This window comes from Parasteatoda tepidariorum, chromosome 1 (assembly GCF_982258835.1).
Source record: "Parasteatoda tepidariorum strain Cologne lab strain chromosome 1, Ptep-v5.0, whole genome shotgun sequence".
Classification (NCBI taxonomy): domain Eukaryota; kingdom Metazoa; phylum Arthropoda; class Arachnida; order Araneae; family Theridiidae; genus Parasteatoda; species Parasteatoda tepidariorum.
The window spans coordinates 120,719,416-120,733,243 of NC_141755.1; the positions used below are offsets into that span (position 1 = coordinate 120,719,416).

The 13,828-nt window shown below is 31.9% G+C and overlaps 1 non-coding gene across 1 annotated transcript; it reads right to left on the minus strand.

Moving 5' to 3' along the window:
• Positions 1-7,308: 7,308 nt before the first annotated feature.
• LOC147816822 (small nucleolar RNA SNORD36) lies at positions 7,309-7,379 on the minus strand. Its single transcript, XR_015430353.1, has one exon. It is a non-coding gene; the product is annotated as a small nucleolar RNA SNORD36 (small nucleolar RNA).
• Between the last annotated feature and the right edge of the window lie 6,449 nt (positions 7,380-13,828).

Sequence of the window (13,828 nt, forward strand, 5' to 3'; positions counted from 1 at the left end):
GACAATGTCAGAAGAAGAAAAAAAAATTCAAGGATTTCATTGTACTGAAGCGTTCTGAAATAGATTGTGGAATAAAATCTATTGTTATTAAATTTTGACCAAATAATTTTTTTGAGAAATTAATAAAATAGAAGTTACTAAAACATTCCTTATTGTTTTGTTAAAAGAAAAAACTGCCCCTTAAGTATCGGAACAAACTTGAACGATAAATGAATGCACCCCACGGACTATACATTTTTTTTCTTTTAGCACTTTCGAAACAATTTCAAAATTGGGCGTTGTATAGCCTCATGACCTTTCAATTTTAATAGCTAATTTGTTCAAAACTAGCCAAACCTAACTAAACTCAAATCTCATAAATTCTCGCTTACAATAATAGTAAACGAATCATTCTTATCCTACATTTACCTCCAATAATATTCTTTCTTGTATGTACTTAAAACAGGTTTACCGATACAAAAGTATTATAAGCATAGGCGCAATTGTAACTGTAAAACTTAGAACTAATAATTTTCTTACATAGGTTTAATGCATAAAACTTTGGAACTTAAATGAGAGGCCAATGGAACACCTTAGAACAATATCCTAGTTGCCCCAATGCAAGTTATTATATATTGATATTTATAAAATTTGTTGATTCACTTTTCTAGAAGGGTAAAACTTTATATGCATTTTTTTATGTAAAACTAAATTTAATCAATTTTAAGACAAGAAAACATGCATATAGTTTAGTGTAAAATTCCTCTTTTAATTATTTTTCTTTAAAAGTAAAAATTTCTGACAAAAATTAAAACAGTGAATACATATGCTTAGTCACTATGTTACCCAAACTCTTACCACTAAGAACTGTGAAAGAGAGAGATTTCAATTATGTACTTTAGCTGCCACTCCCCTCTAAATTACCTATAATTTTGAAATGCAGTGAAACATGTTACTTATATATATGCGACGAAATTCAAAATAATAGATTGATATTTATGAAAAATACTGGCCATGTTGTATATGGCCATGAATGAGGTTTGTTCACTCACATTCTAAACTTGTGCAACGCATGGAATTAGTAAAAAACTAGCGTATGTCTAATAATTAGGTCTAATTATTATAATACACTAATGTAATACCTGATGTAAGAAATATTCTAATTTATACAATAAATCGTCTAATTTATCATATTAAAAAAATCATCTAAGTGATCTGGTTATCAAAGTGATCTTGTGATTACTAGTTAGTTATGTAATTTCCCTTTCGAATATATATTAATTTTACACTTATAAAAATTCTTAAAACATATTCAACGAAAACCTAGTTAGCAAGATAACGCGGGTAAATATATTCAACCACTCAAATTCTCATTCGCATCTTCTAGTTCAATCATACGAATTGCTCGCAAGTCATTTATACTGCAATCGATTGCCCGAGAAATACGTGTGAATATTAAGAAACTACATGTAAAATGAACTTCTAAAGCATGATCGAATTTGCGGGCGACATTGTAATTACTTGCCCCGAGTATCAAGGAATCACATCGTACCGAGCACAGTTCAAGGAAGTGCAATAGCATATGTGACATGCAGTGAGCATGCTCGTTTAGACTTAAATGTAGAGAATCCTTTAGCATGAAATATATATTAATTATAAAATGAAAGAATTTATAAGAATATATTATTTAATAATACTTTAAAGAAATTATTCTACACGATAAAATATCAGCATTGACTTCCTTAAAAACATACAAACACTAAATCTAACTTCTTTTTTTTTAATAATTTGTTTTTATTTTCCATAAACATATGAAGAAAAATGATTATTAAACATCTTTTTAAAAAATTATTTTGTCCATCTTTCCCTAGATTATTACCATAAGTATCGCTAAAATCGATACTGATACAAATTAGATATAAGAAGGGTGGGAAAAATTCGTTTTGGCCTACTTTGAAGTACGCCAGTGATTCCCAAAGTGTGGTACGCGTACCCCCAGGGGTACGGGAACAGTTTTGCGGGGGTACGCTTTCTTATGCGAAATATCATGCAACAAACGAAAATTTCAAAAAATTTTATTTAAAAATAAAGCTAGCCGTGAAAATTTACGGTAACCTATTTTTCGATTGGCTATTTTTTGCAGAGTTAACAATTTATAATTAGTGATATCAATAGCCAGTTGTGATTTTTAACTTTTGTGCAATTTTTTTATAGTAAAAAATACATTCATTTTTTTATTAGTGGTACACTCACTATTAGTGGTATCTATTTTAGCACAGGTGTCACTAATAGTGAGCACTATAATTATTTTTTATAATTTTTTGGTTATCAAGAGAACTTTGGTATTAATTTCAAGTCATTGGATAGGTGTCAAAATTTCTAAAAATATATACACATACTCTATATATAATCTGGTGAACATTTTAAAATTTTTTTATAATTTTTTGGTTCAAATGGCAACTGTGATACTTATACCAAGTATAACACTTCTTAAAAAAATATTTTATTTTGTCCTTGTCATCTATATACAATAGTTAGCACAGGTGTCGCCAAAATCAATGATGTAAAATCCGATTTCAGGCTGGTTAAAAAATTCTGCCTAGTCTATATTTTATTGTCTACTTCGACTATCGGCATTTCTTTCTAATTATTATTAAAAGCTGGTTTTGAGGGAATCATTTGGTGGAAACTTATATTATATTTTGTAATTTTTGGGATCAAATGACAACTTTGATATTAGTACCATGTCAAAGGAAAGGTGTCGAAATTTCGAAAAACTTATTTATATGCTAAGAATAATGTATAAAATATTTTTAAGAAAATTTTAATTTGTCCCTGTCTCTACATTTTTAATGCTGTTGTCGCTCAAATTGGAGATGCTTTAAATTATTCTGAATAGCTGGCATAAGAAATTTTGTATAGCCCATGTTTAAAAGACCCTACTGTCTTTTACGGTTTCAGGCATTGTTTTCTTTTATTTACTTATTATTATCACATGCTGCATTTTAGGGGGTCACTTGGTGGACAATTTACAAATTTTTTATTATATGTCTGACAGAGAGAACTTTGATATTAATATCTAGTGAAAAGGCTAGGTGTCAAAATTTCTGAAACATAAAAAAAATGTTAAAAAATATTTATAAGCTCTTTTCAAAAAATAGTTTTTCTGTCTTTTTCACTAAATATAGTTTACACAAGTTTCGCTATAATCACTATTAAAGCAAATATGGTAGGAAACTAGTTTTAAAAAAATTTCATCAGCATTTTTAATGTAACCTATTCATGATTTCGATTTTAGGCAATGCTTTCTTCTGTACACATGTTATTTTATTATTTTAATTTTATACGTCGTTGTACAGCCAATTTCGGTTTTAACTCTGGTAAGGTTCAACTCCTTAGCCCTGTAATTTTGATCACAATCCAGAAGACAAGGGAGCTTCTGGTGATATTGATTTGTTTAGGGAACATGGAGGACTTTGCGACTCGACAGATTTAACTGTTTATCTTTGGCTGGTGGGGATCGAACCCACGAACTCTTGGAAATAGGCCTAGTGCCCTACCAACCAGGCTATCCCGGCCGTATACATGTTATTATTATATTTAATATAATGATCAAGAACACGCAGTAAATAAATGTGATTAAAGTCCTTGGAATTATTGTGTCTAACCAAACAAACAGCCGAAACTTTTCGCAATGTCGCATTCTGCCAGGATAGACTGATTTACAGGATGGTGATACTCGCCATTAATTCTTTTTATTGAATACTTTAAAATTAATGTTGCCCTCAAACAATTTATTTTATTCAATATAGGTATTGTATTTTTCTTTTTCAGAATTCTTCACTTCAAAAGTAAACAGTAAATAGAAAACATTAAAGATTTTGATTCCAACTTTCATTTAAATAAATTATATCTAGCAGGTCAAATTACGTTTTCTTTTGAAAGAGCTTTGATTTAAAAATGCACACTCTAATCAATGTATTTTGACTAGAGATATGCTCATGTGTCTACGTTTTGCTATTTTAACTTGAAATTTAGTTCTTTTTTAAAAGAAATCTCAGAATTCAGACAATCTAAATTACGATTTTGTTTAAAGAAATTTTAACTAAGAAAATTTCTAATGCAAAAAAATAGTGTTTCTTTTATCGCTTATTACTTTTTGAATTCAAATCAATCAGAAATCAAGTGAGATTTTGTTCACCTTCCATTTATTTTACGCCAAATTAAATTTAATATTATTAATTAAAAACGCGTACAATCTAAAATAGTTAATTTAATATATAATGCTCCACCATCACCTTCCTTATCTTTTTAAGAATTAAAGAAATCAAGTAAAGCAGAAAATCAGTAATCCAATAAGGGAAAAATAAATAAATAAATAAAAAACTTTATCGAAGTATGACAAATCATTATTGAGAAAAGTGAGATTATCATTTTTAAAGATTCTGCAGTTGATGTTGAGAATTGATTTTTTAATTTACTCCGGCAATGGGATAGCAGTTTTTAAAAATTTGTTTACGTCGATTTCGTAATTTTCTTGATAAAAATGCTCAGTTTTACTTTGCTGTTAGCATTTATTTTCGATTCATTTTTTGAATGTCGCTGTGAATGATGATGAATCCAGTTTTAGAAAATATGGGCCAGAAATAAAGAGTAAAAAATAATGTTTAAGAAATCTTGTTAAAAACGGATTAAAAATTGTATCTAACGTAAGAAGTTCAAAATAAAATTTGAACTAATTTACTATTTAAAAATCGTAATAAAATCAAGTTAATGAATGAAAGAGTAATGGTTGCTTTGTTAAAAAAATGTACACAAAAGCTGGAAATTTACAAACAATCATATCCAATCTAACGAAGGTAATTACTTACAATCTTAATTTTACTGATAGTCTTATAAATAAAATAATTAGTAGAACATATTAAACATCTTTAAAAAATTTGTTATTTTGTACATGTCATGCTAGATTTTTAGCATAGGCGTCGCTATAATCGATAATGATGCAAACATATGACATGAGTCGGGTTTACAACATTCTTTTTGGCATTCACTTAATGGGAACCATTGTCTGTTTTGGATATAGGCATTGTGACCCTCTGCAGTCTAATTATTTTTATGTACTGCATTTGAGGGGGTCGTATAGCGGACAATTTAATGATTTTTTATAATTTTTCGGTTCTCTAGAGAACTTTGATATTAATATCAAGTCATTGGATGTCTGTCAAAGTTTCTAAAAGCATATACATATGCTAAAAAATATTTATTAAACACCTTTGAAAATTATTATTTTTCCCGGGTCTCTATCGTTATAGGAATTGGTATTTAATTTTAAACCATAGTTTCTTCTACAGAACGGCAACAAGAATATGATGTCATTAGGCAATTAGCTTTTGACATGGTGATTAACTGTTGAATATCAGTCTTGGTTGCAAGAATTTGGAAAGTTATCGCGTTTATTGAGAATTAAAATATTTAATAATTCAAATAATTTGGTGCATGAATGTTTGTGTTTGTGCATAATCTCCTATTTGGTGTGTTGTCACAATTGGATTCATTGATAGATAGTGTTTACATTTATTTTGTTTACAACCACTAGAAAAGAGGAGAGTTCTGCTTAAAGCCCCGCAGTGGACTGATCGTCACGGTTCCCAGCAGATCACCGATATCAAGCATCACTGACTGCGGGAGGGTGACCACTTGAATTATTCTGCATAGGGACCGAGGGTGTGCGGTATTGGTCCTCGTTAAACTGTTTTAGCATAAAGTGCTCGATTTCGCGAACAGGTCGTCGGGCTACCGAAGCGAGGGTGCCGTCCCCTCTGCAATGGATCAAAATTGTGATGGCATGTCTTCGGATCATCCTCAGGGGTGTTTCCTAGACTGTCGCCAATAGCCTCATTGTGCAGCTCAAATGCGACGTAAATGAACTACTACAACTTCTGCTTAAAAAATGAAATTATACGAAAGTGTTTTCGAATTTTTAGATATCTGAAAATGTTACAATAAATATTTATTTTCTTTGCTATGGTAATTATTTGTTTTTAAATAAAATTATATCATTTTGATATTGTTTTTGTTGTTGTAGTTCATTTACGTCGCCCTAGAGCTGCCCAATGGGCTATTGGCGACGGTCTGGGAAGCATCCCTGTGGATGATCCGAAGACATGTCATCACAATTTTGATCCTTTGCAGAGAGGATGGCACCCCCACTTCGGTAGCCCGACGACCTACACGCGAAGTCGAGCACTTTTTGGTTGAACAGTTTAACGATGACCCATACCGCAGACCCTCGGTCCCTGCGCAGTCTGATCCAAGCGGTCACCCACCCGCACACTGACTCTTGACTTCGGTGATCTGCTGGGATCACTCCACTGCGAGATTGATATTAAGAGGAGAACAGGGGCTCAAAAATATTTTTAAATTATTCTCTTATAAAAACCTTAGCTGCATTATTTATATAATTATCTTACGTTCTGTTGTTAGAAAAAGAAAATTCGGATTTTAATTAATAGTTATGCCAAGTAAAGCTAATCATCCTATGCATATTTCCTAACCTTTGTTATTTAATTATTGAGCATTGTAACATAGAAGAAAATTCTTCAGTGAAGCTTGATGTTTACGTGTTTATATATTATGTTTATTCGACATTAAATGTGTTTCTACTTATAGCATTTTATAAAAGAATCTGTAACGTGCGCTATCTCTAAAAATTTTATATGCTTATCAATTATTATTTATTTATTTGGAAATAATGAAAAGTAATAATAAATTTTTGTAAATCTAAGAACATAATGATAAACAATAACATTAAAATGATAAAAATTAACGTTACAGAAAATGTGTTTTCGAATAGTTGAATACTCATTTTTATGAGGTTTTATAGAGTATTAAAACTGCTACTACTGTTAAAACTGTTACTGCCCGTAACTATTAAAACTGCTGAGTTTTAATAGTTATGTCAAGTGGCAAGTATAAGTTTTCTTTAATTTGCCACTGTTTTGTTAGAAAACTGTTTTTAACAGTCAAATAATAAATATATATTTGAAACATAAAAGTGTAGAATTCTTTATTTTTTGATTTATAAAATATTTATTAAAAAGATCCCTTAAAATTCAAATTATATTAATATAATAAGTAGAAGGAAATGTTAGCAGAGGAAATATTCTATAATGAGTCATTCCACGTCAAATCAATCACTTTTGGACCGATCCTACTCGGATTGTAAGGAAATTTGGTGGAACAAACACAATTTTTAGATTTTTAAGTTGAAAATCGTCCAAGTTATAGACATTTGAAAAAAGAAAATTTTCATTAAAAAAAAACCACAGACTTGCATACTTACAAAAGGCTGTAACTTTTTTCTAATTAAATCAGAAAAAAAAATTCAAACATCATTGCAAAGCTAATAAATGGACATTTCACTTGATACCTCATATGACATTCTGAAGCTAGGTCAACTATCAAAGTTACCTGATTTAACCTAATAAAATATGTGGTCTCAAAAAATTAATTTTTTTTTTTAATTGAAGCATTCTTTTACAAATTTGCAGCATTGAAATAAAAATTTAAAAAAATAAAATATTAATTATTGCAAACCAAAATTTTTATTAATCGAAAGCGGTCTGCTGTACAACTTTTCCCCCCTCAATACATTTAACACAATATACATGGAAAAGTGAGTAAAAAGCTTAAAATTCGTAAACGAATATATAAATCAACGACCATTCATATCAAAAATAATATTTATCCCATACTTTTGGCTCCTAAAATGCATCCGAAATAAAAATTTTATTTTTAGCAAGTGTATTATAGTTTTCTTATTAAAAAATGGTTTACATTTAGATACGCAAAAAATATGTGAATTAGTTACAAGATAAGAATAACATTTATTTCATAGAAAATATTTTATAAGACTTCTCCTAAAAAAGTTGAAGAAGATAAAAGGAAAAAAATAACTAATGTATGGTAGGCTAGCTTTGTGTTTGTTTAAGTACTAAATAAAAAATAATTACAGCTTACAATAAAAAATAATTCAATAAGTGTGAGAGAGAGCATTTAGTTTAGAATAATTGATTAAAAAAAAGGACTTAGATAGAATAACATAAAAAGATCAGTTGTCAATTATGTTAGAGGCTATGTGTCCCTTTCGCTCGCACTCACTTGCTTCTTTCCTATATTTTAAAAACATGAATGTAATTATAAATGGATGTAGAATTTACTGAGTACTTATAGTTTGTCTATGGTAAGAACTCCCCCCACCTCATGGTCTGAGGCCGCCTGTTGCTATGGATACAAGAATAGCTCCTTTCAGGGAGGGTAGCTTCTCTTCACTCTAGGGCTAACACAGTAGATTGAAGAAAAAGGTTCCCTTTCTCTCTCTAACACTTAGCTAAAATCTATCCTAAGCAATGACCCCACACCCCTTGAAATAGTTATACCTCGTAACCTTAGTCACAGCCAAGGTTCCTGACGAATGGATGGGGGAGTTCTTACTTTATACAAAATATACGTTAACTAGTTTTCCTGGTGTATTTTTTAAATATTTACTTAAAAAACATACTTTATGACAAAAGAATGATAAAATATATTGTATTTTTAACTTCAAAATTCCATTTTTTAGAACAAAAAAGTTTAACCAGTTTTCAGTTTCATTTCATTAGTGGAGCAGAGATAGATCAATATTTTAACAATCTTTCTAGAACTGTTGCAGTGAAGGAAATAAAATAAAACATTATTTATTAGTTAATATCCAACATATCAATATTCATTTAAAATTTATTATCTAGTGAACAAAACTCCTCTTTACAAGTAAGTCTATGTTACCGCATTTGCTGAAATTTATGAATAAAAATATCCGACTATTCCACGTAAGGCAATATTTTTGATTTCTGAATCATTTGCGTGTCTTCACTTAGAACTATTGAGTTTTGTGATTTTTATAGCATTATCTACAGGTGAAAAATGAATGTCTGTTTGTCTATCCCTTATGGACTAAACCGTCTGACAGAGAGGGATGAAATTTGGCATAATAATACTTCGCCGCACGATATTCACTTTCGACATTAAAACATTCTATTACAAACCGTTCGAAAAACGGAATGGAATTTTCTTGCGTTGTCCCCACTTAATTGCATATTGGATAATCGAATAACCCGCTTAATGAAGTTTTTGATGACTAAATGAAGTTTTTGTTTTTCAGTTAAGATAAGGATACAAAAGGAACTCACTTCAATAGGGTATTCCTATTAATTAGTTGGTCTAAACAGGTGTTAAGTGATAAAGTTGAAAAATTAATCTAATCTTGCTGCGAGTTATACATTGAAGTAGGCGAAGGGGTTTTTACCTCACTTTGACCTACTTCACTCACTCATTATTTAGAATGTAAAAAAGACACAGAGGGATTTGTTTTGTTGTCAAGACTTGTGGTCCCCTCCTGGCACGCTATTAGCTTTGATAAGAAAAAGTTTCAAAAACATAACACATTGTGTCTTTCTCTTAAGTAAGAATAATTATTGCTTAATCCAGTGAATAACTCTGAGTTGGTTGTAAGCTGAGCGAGAAAAGAATGGATTTGGATTAATTGGAGAAAAAAAAAAGCAATGAATCTGAGAAACAATATACTTATAAAAAAATCCAAAATAGCGCTTTAATTTAGAATTTCTCAAGACGAGGATTAGAAAAAAACAATCTGAATGTATTTGAAAGGAATACGCAAGTCATGAAAGTTATAATAGAAACTGAAAGGGAAAATCTGACTTTGATAAATTGACGAATTAAACGGGTATAAAAATAGTCTTTAATTATAGATTTTCTTGGAAGGGATCAAATAATATTTTAGCACTTATATTATAAAACTCAGCGGCGCGACAGCCCATAGAGGGCCAAAGCCTACTGTGCCCATCTCAGTTTTCTTGACCTTGGGCTCTGGGGTTCAGAAGCAGATGTTCCGGTCCAGTGGCGTACGCAGAATTTTTTCAAGGGGGGGGGGGGTTCATAATTTTCAGAAATTACTAAAAGAAATTCGAGTATGTAATAAAGCACTATTACTTCCCTAATTTAGACAGCTAGACAATTTTGACTTTTTATTTCGACAACATTGTTTAGTTAAATTTTGTTTTTATTTTTTAAGTTTAAGAATATAATTTTTTTTATAATAAGAGGTAAAATATTTTATTTTTATTAAAAAGTAGGAATAAATCAAGCCAGAAAAAACTACTCATACTGTAACAGCTACCTAAATAATAACCATATAAATGTGAATATTCCATAGAAAACCAATGAATTTAACTAAAAAATGACTTACCAACAAATAGGGAATTAAACCAGTATACAAACACGCTAAAAATTTATTGATTTATACTGTAATATCCAAACGACGGGTTTTTTTGCAAGTTCGTTTAAAATGTCTTCGACAGCTGGGGTAAATTTTCTATGAATGCTTAAGAGCGTCAATCCATTAATTCTATTATTTCCCGTTGAGTTGCGTAAATAAGTCTTCAAACGGCGCAAAGTCGAAAAGGATCTTTCGTTTGCACTCGTTGAAACAGGTAGAACGACCAATATTTCTAGGAGTTTGAAAATGTTTGGTGTTATATCTTTATTGCACATTCCAAGAGCATCCGCCGCAGTTTTTGGAACACTACCTCAGTCTTCACTAATCCTTTTTAATCTTTTATACCAGAGTTTTAGTTCAGACTTAAGGCTTTCTTTACAGGTATCCAAATCTCCAGCGTAAAATTCCACTAATGCTTCAAAAGCCTTTATCTTTGAAGGTTGGCAAATGAAAGGATCGGCAGGTAGAAGACACTGAAATCCTTTCAAAATATCACGATGCGATACAAATCTTAAGTTTAATTGTGTTATAAAATTTTCTATAAATGGAATAAAAACACTAACTCTGAAATATGTTTCCGGTGTCGATGAGGGAAAATTATCGCGATTTTTCTGTCTTCCTGTTATTCTAGGGATTTGCATGGAAGTGGAAGATCCAATGCTTGTTAGCATAAGAGAAGAAGAGCTGAATATTTCAGAGAATGTTTCAGTGGCATTTTCACGCATTAATTTTAGATCTTTAATGACATCTTCTGCAAGACTCACTGCCTCTATCAAATCTATGCTTGTTTTTTGTAGGTATCTACAGAGATGGATTGTTATGGTGAAAACTTTGTAAATGCACAAAAGAGATATTACGAACTGGCAATTAGATACTGTGCACAGTAAAGAATTAGCCTGGGTAGCTGATTCCTTATCCTTCCATTCTGATATTTTTTGTAGTGTTTCGGCGATAGGCTCGAAAAGTTCCACCACAGCGGTTACTGAGTCATATCTTTCCATCCAACGGGTTGCACATAGCTGTTTAATTTTCTCCCTCTTAGAGCTGGTTTCCATCTCCTCTATTGCTGAAGATAGGACATACTGTCTTTTTGGCGTATTTAAAAAGTCGTCTAATGTTTTAATTGTCCCTAAGCAATTTCTAATGCCAGTTATTTCGCATGCATTTGATACAGCCAAATTGAGGCTATGAGCAGAGCAATGTACATAGAGTGCTGATGGGACAATACTTCTTACGTGGGCTTGTACACCATTAATTTTTCCACTCATTGATGCAGCACCATCGTACCCCTGTCCACGTAACTTTTTTATATCAACTTTCATAGACTGTAATTGGTCTAATATTGTTGTTGCTATTGCTTTTCCGGTTAAGTCATGCACCGGAATGAATTGCAAAAACTGTTCGGTGATGTTAAAATTTTCTTTATCGACATATCGAACGCATAACGATAATTGCTCTATACCTGCAATATCAGTTGTTTCATCTGCAAGAATGGAAAAGCAAGTTGCATCATTAATCTTGCTGACTAGTTTTTGCAGTATTAAAATATTGCAAACCTCAATAACTTCGTTCTGAAATCGAGGGCTGGTATACTGAGCATTTTTTCTGCTTGACTCTAAAATGTTCTTAAGAGTCGAATCGTTCTTACTCCGGAAACGAAGCAATGCCCGAAAATTTCCGTCGTTCTCTTCACCTGGTTGTTCAGCAATTATTCCCGAATCCTTATGTCCTCTTAGAGCGAGACCTTGATTTCCACAAAATAGGATGGTTTCAATAATTGGAGTAATGTTTTTTCTATTTTCTAATTTTCTTCTGCTTGCTGCACAGTGAACTTGTTCATCCACAGGTTTCATCTTTCCAAATAAAATATCGTTTAATGTCCCAGCAGTTTCGATCGATTTTTTGTGATAAAGACATTTCTCGTGTTCAGAAAATTGCTCTACAGCATTTTTCCAGTTGTCAAATTTTACATTGCACAGTTGGCCTAAAGGTTGCTTTCCAGAACCGGCACCACTTGGGGCGAAAAGTACACAAAATTTGCAAAAAGCACCACCCTTAACCTCTGAATATGCAAGCCATTTCCAGCGATAAAGCCATTAGTACTGAAATTTCAATTTTCTTTTTCCTTTTTCAGGAGAAACAAATGCTGGATTGGGTTCCCAAACATTTTTAAGTATATCCAGTTTTTTATCCTCGCATGTATTATCTTCTGAAAAAAGTCCAATGTCATATGGGTGGGAAGTAACACTTTGAGGGCCGCTTTCACATTCATCAGATTCTGTTACGCTAGAAACGTTTTCTTCAACGGAAGTATCACATTTCTGTTCAACAGAAAAACTTACATTGGTACTAGATGCTGTCACCTCACTAATTTCAGGTCGTGATTTTTTCTCAAAGTAATTAAAAATTGTTAAATTCTTGCGTTTAGACATCCTAAAGATCAAAGAACAGCAAAAATATATACATATATATTGGCACAGAAATATCCACTAAGCTACGATCTCAAAGCTTCGAGCTGGAATGAATAACTTCAACGAACACAGAGTCTCCAAAACAAAACAGATTTAGAAACAAGCTCCGAAGGACAAGCGGCAGAGATAACTCTTAGTCTGACTAAAATCGAAAATAAATGTAACCCCCTTTCATATAATTTTTTGTAACCGCATCTACAAAATTCTCGAATTGTCTCAAGGACGACAGAACGTCTAGGATTCCAGACCTCGCGAATGCCAGCCAGTCTCGAAAACTATCGCGACTGGCAGGTCAGAAAGGAACCAGTGATCGGGGCTCGCCCGTAACAGTATCACGTGAATTTGGTTTCAAAAATACAACCCTATTATAGTAAATGTTTTATCAGTATTCTGAGAAATACCGTGAGAAAAAAAAAGTAGGCATAAGGCAAATAAAAATATATAGTCTTAAAAAATAATAACCCGCATAATTTCTACTAAAATTTTTATTTTTGTCTGTATTATTTTGTAAATTCACTTTGTCTGAGTTCAAGGGGGGGGGGTTAAACCCCTATCCCCCCCTTGCGTACGCCCCTGTTCCGGTCAGGTGGTCAACCGAACGCGGAACCCCCAGTGTTTAGTTCCCAAGCATGCTTGGTACTCATTTATCGACCCACTGAAGGGATGAAAGGCTGAGTCAACCTTGCCCGGCCCGAGGATCGAACCAGGGACCTGTGGCACGACAGCGCTACCGCTCAGCCACCGGGCGTCACTTATATTATACTTTTCACTAATATTGATTTATTTTTATGTAACTTTAAATTACATTTATATTTTATGATACTAACACAGATAGTATTAATTATAATTGTCTATTGATCATAAAACTAAGTTTATTTAATCAAAACGCATATACTTTGCATTAAATACAATTAAAGAGTAAAATTTCACAGAAATTCAAGATATGAACATTGCACTCCCCTTTTAGTCGAATAACCCGCTTAATTGCATAGATTTGGCTGGAATCGATGGTATTCCTTTAAGCGAGGTTAACTGGTTAAGCGTT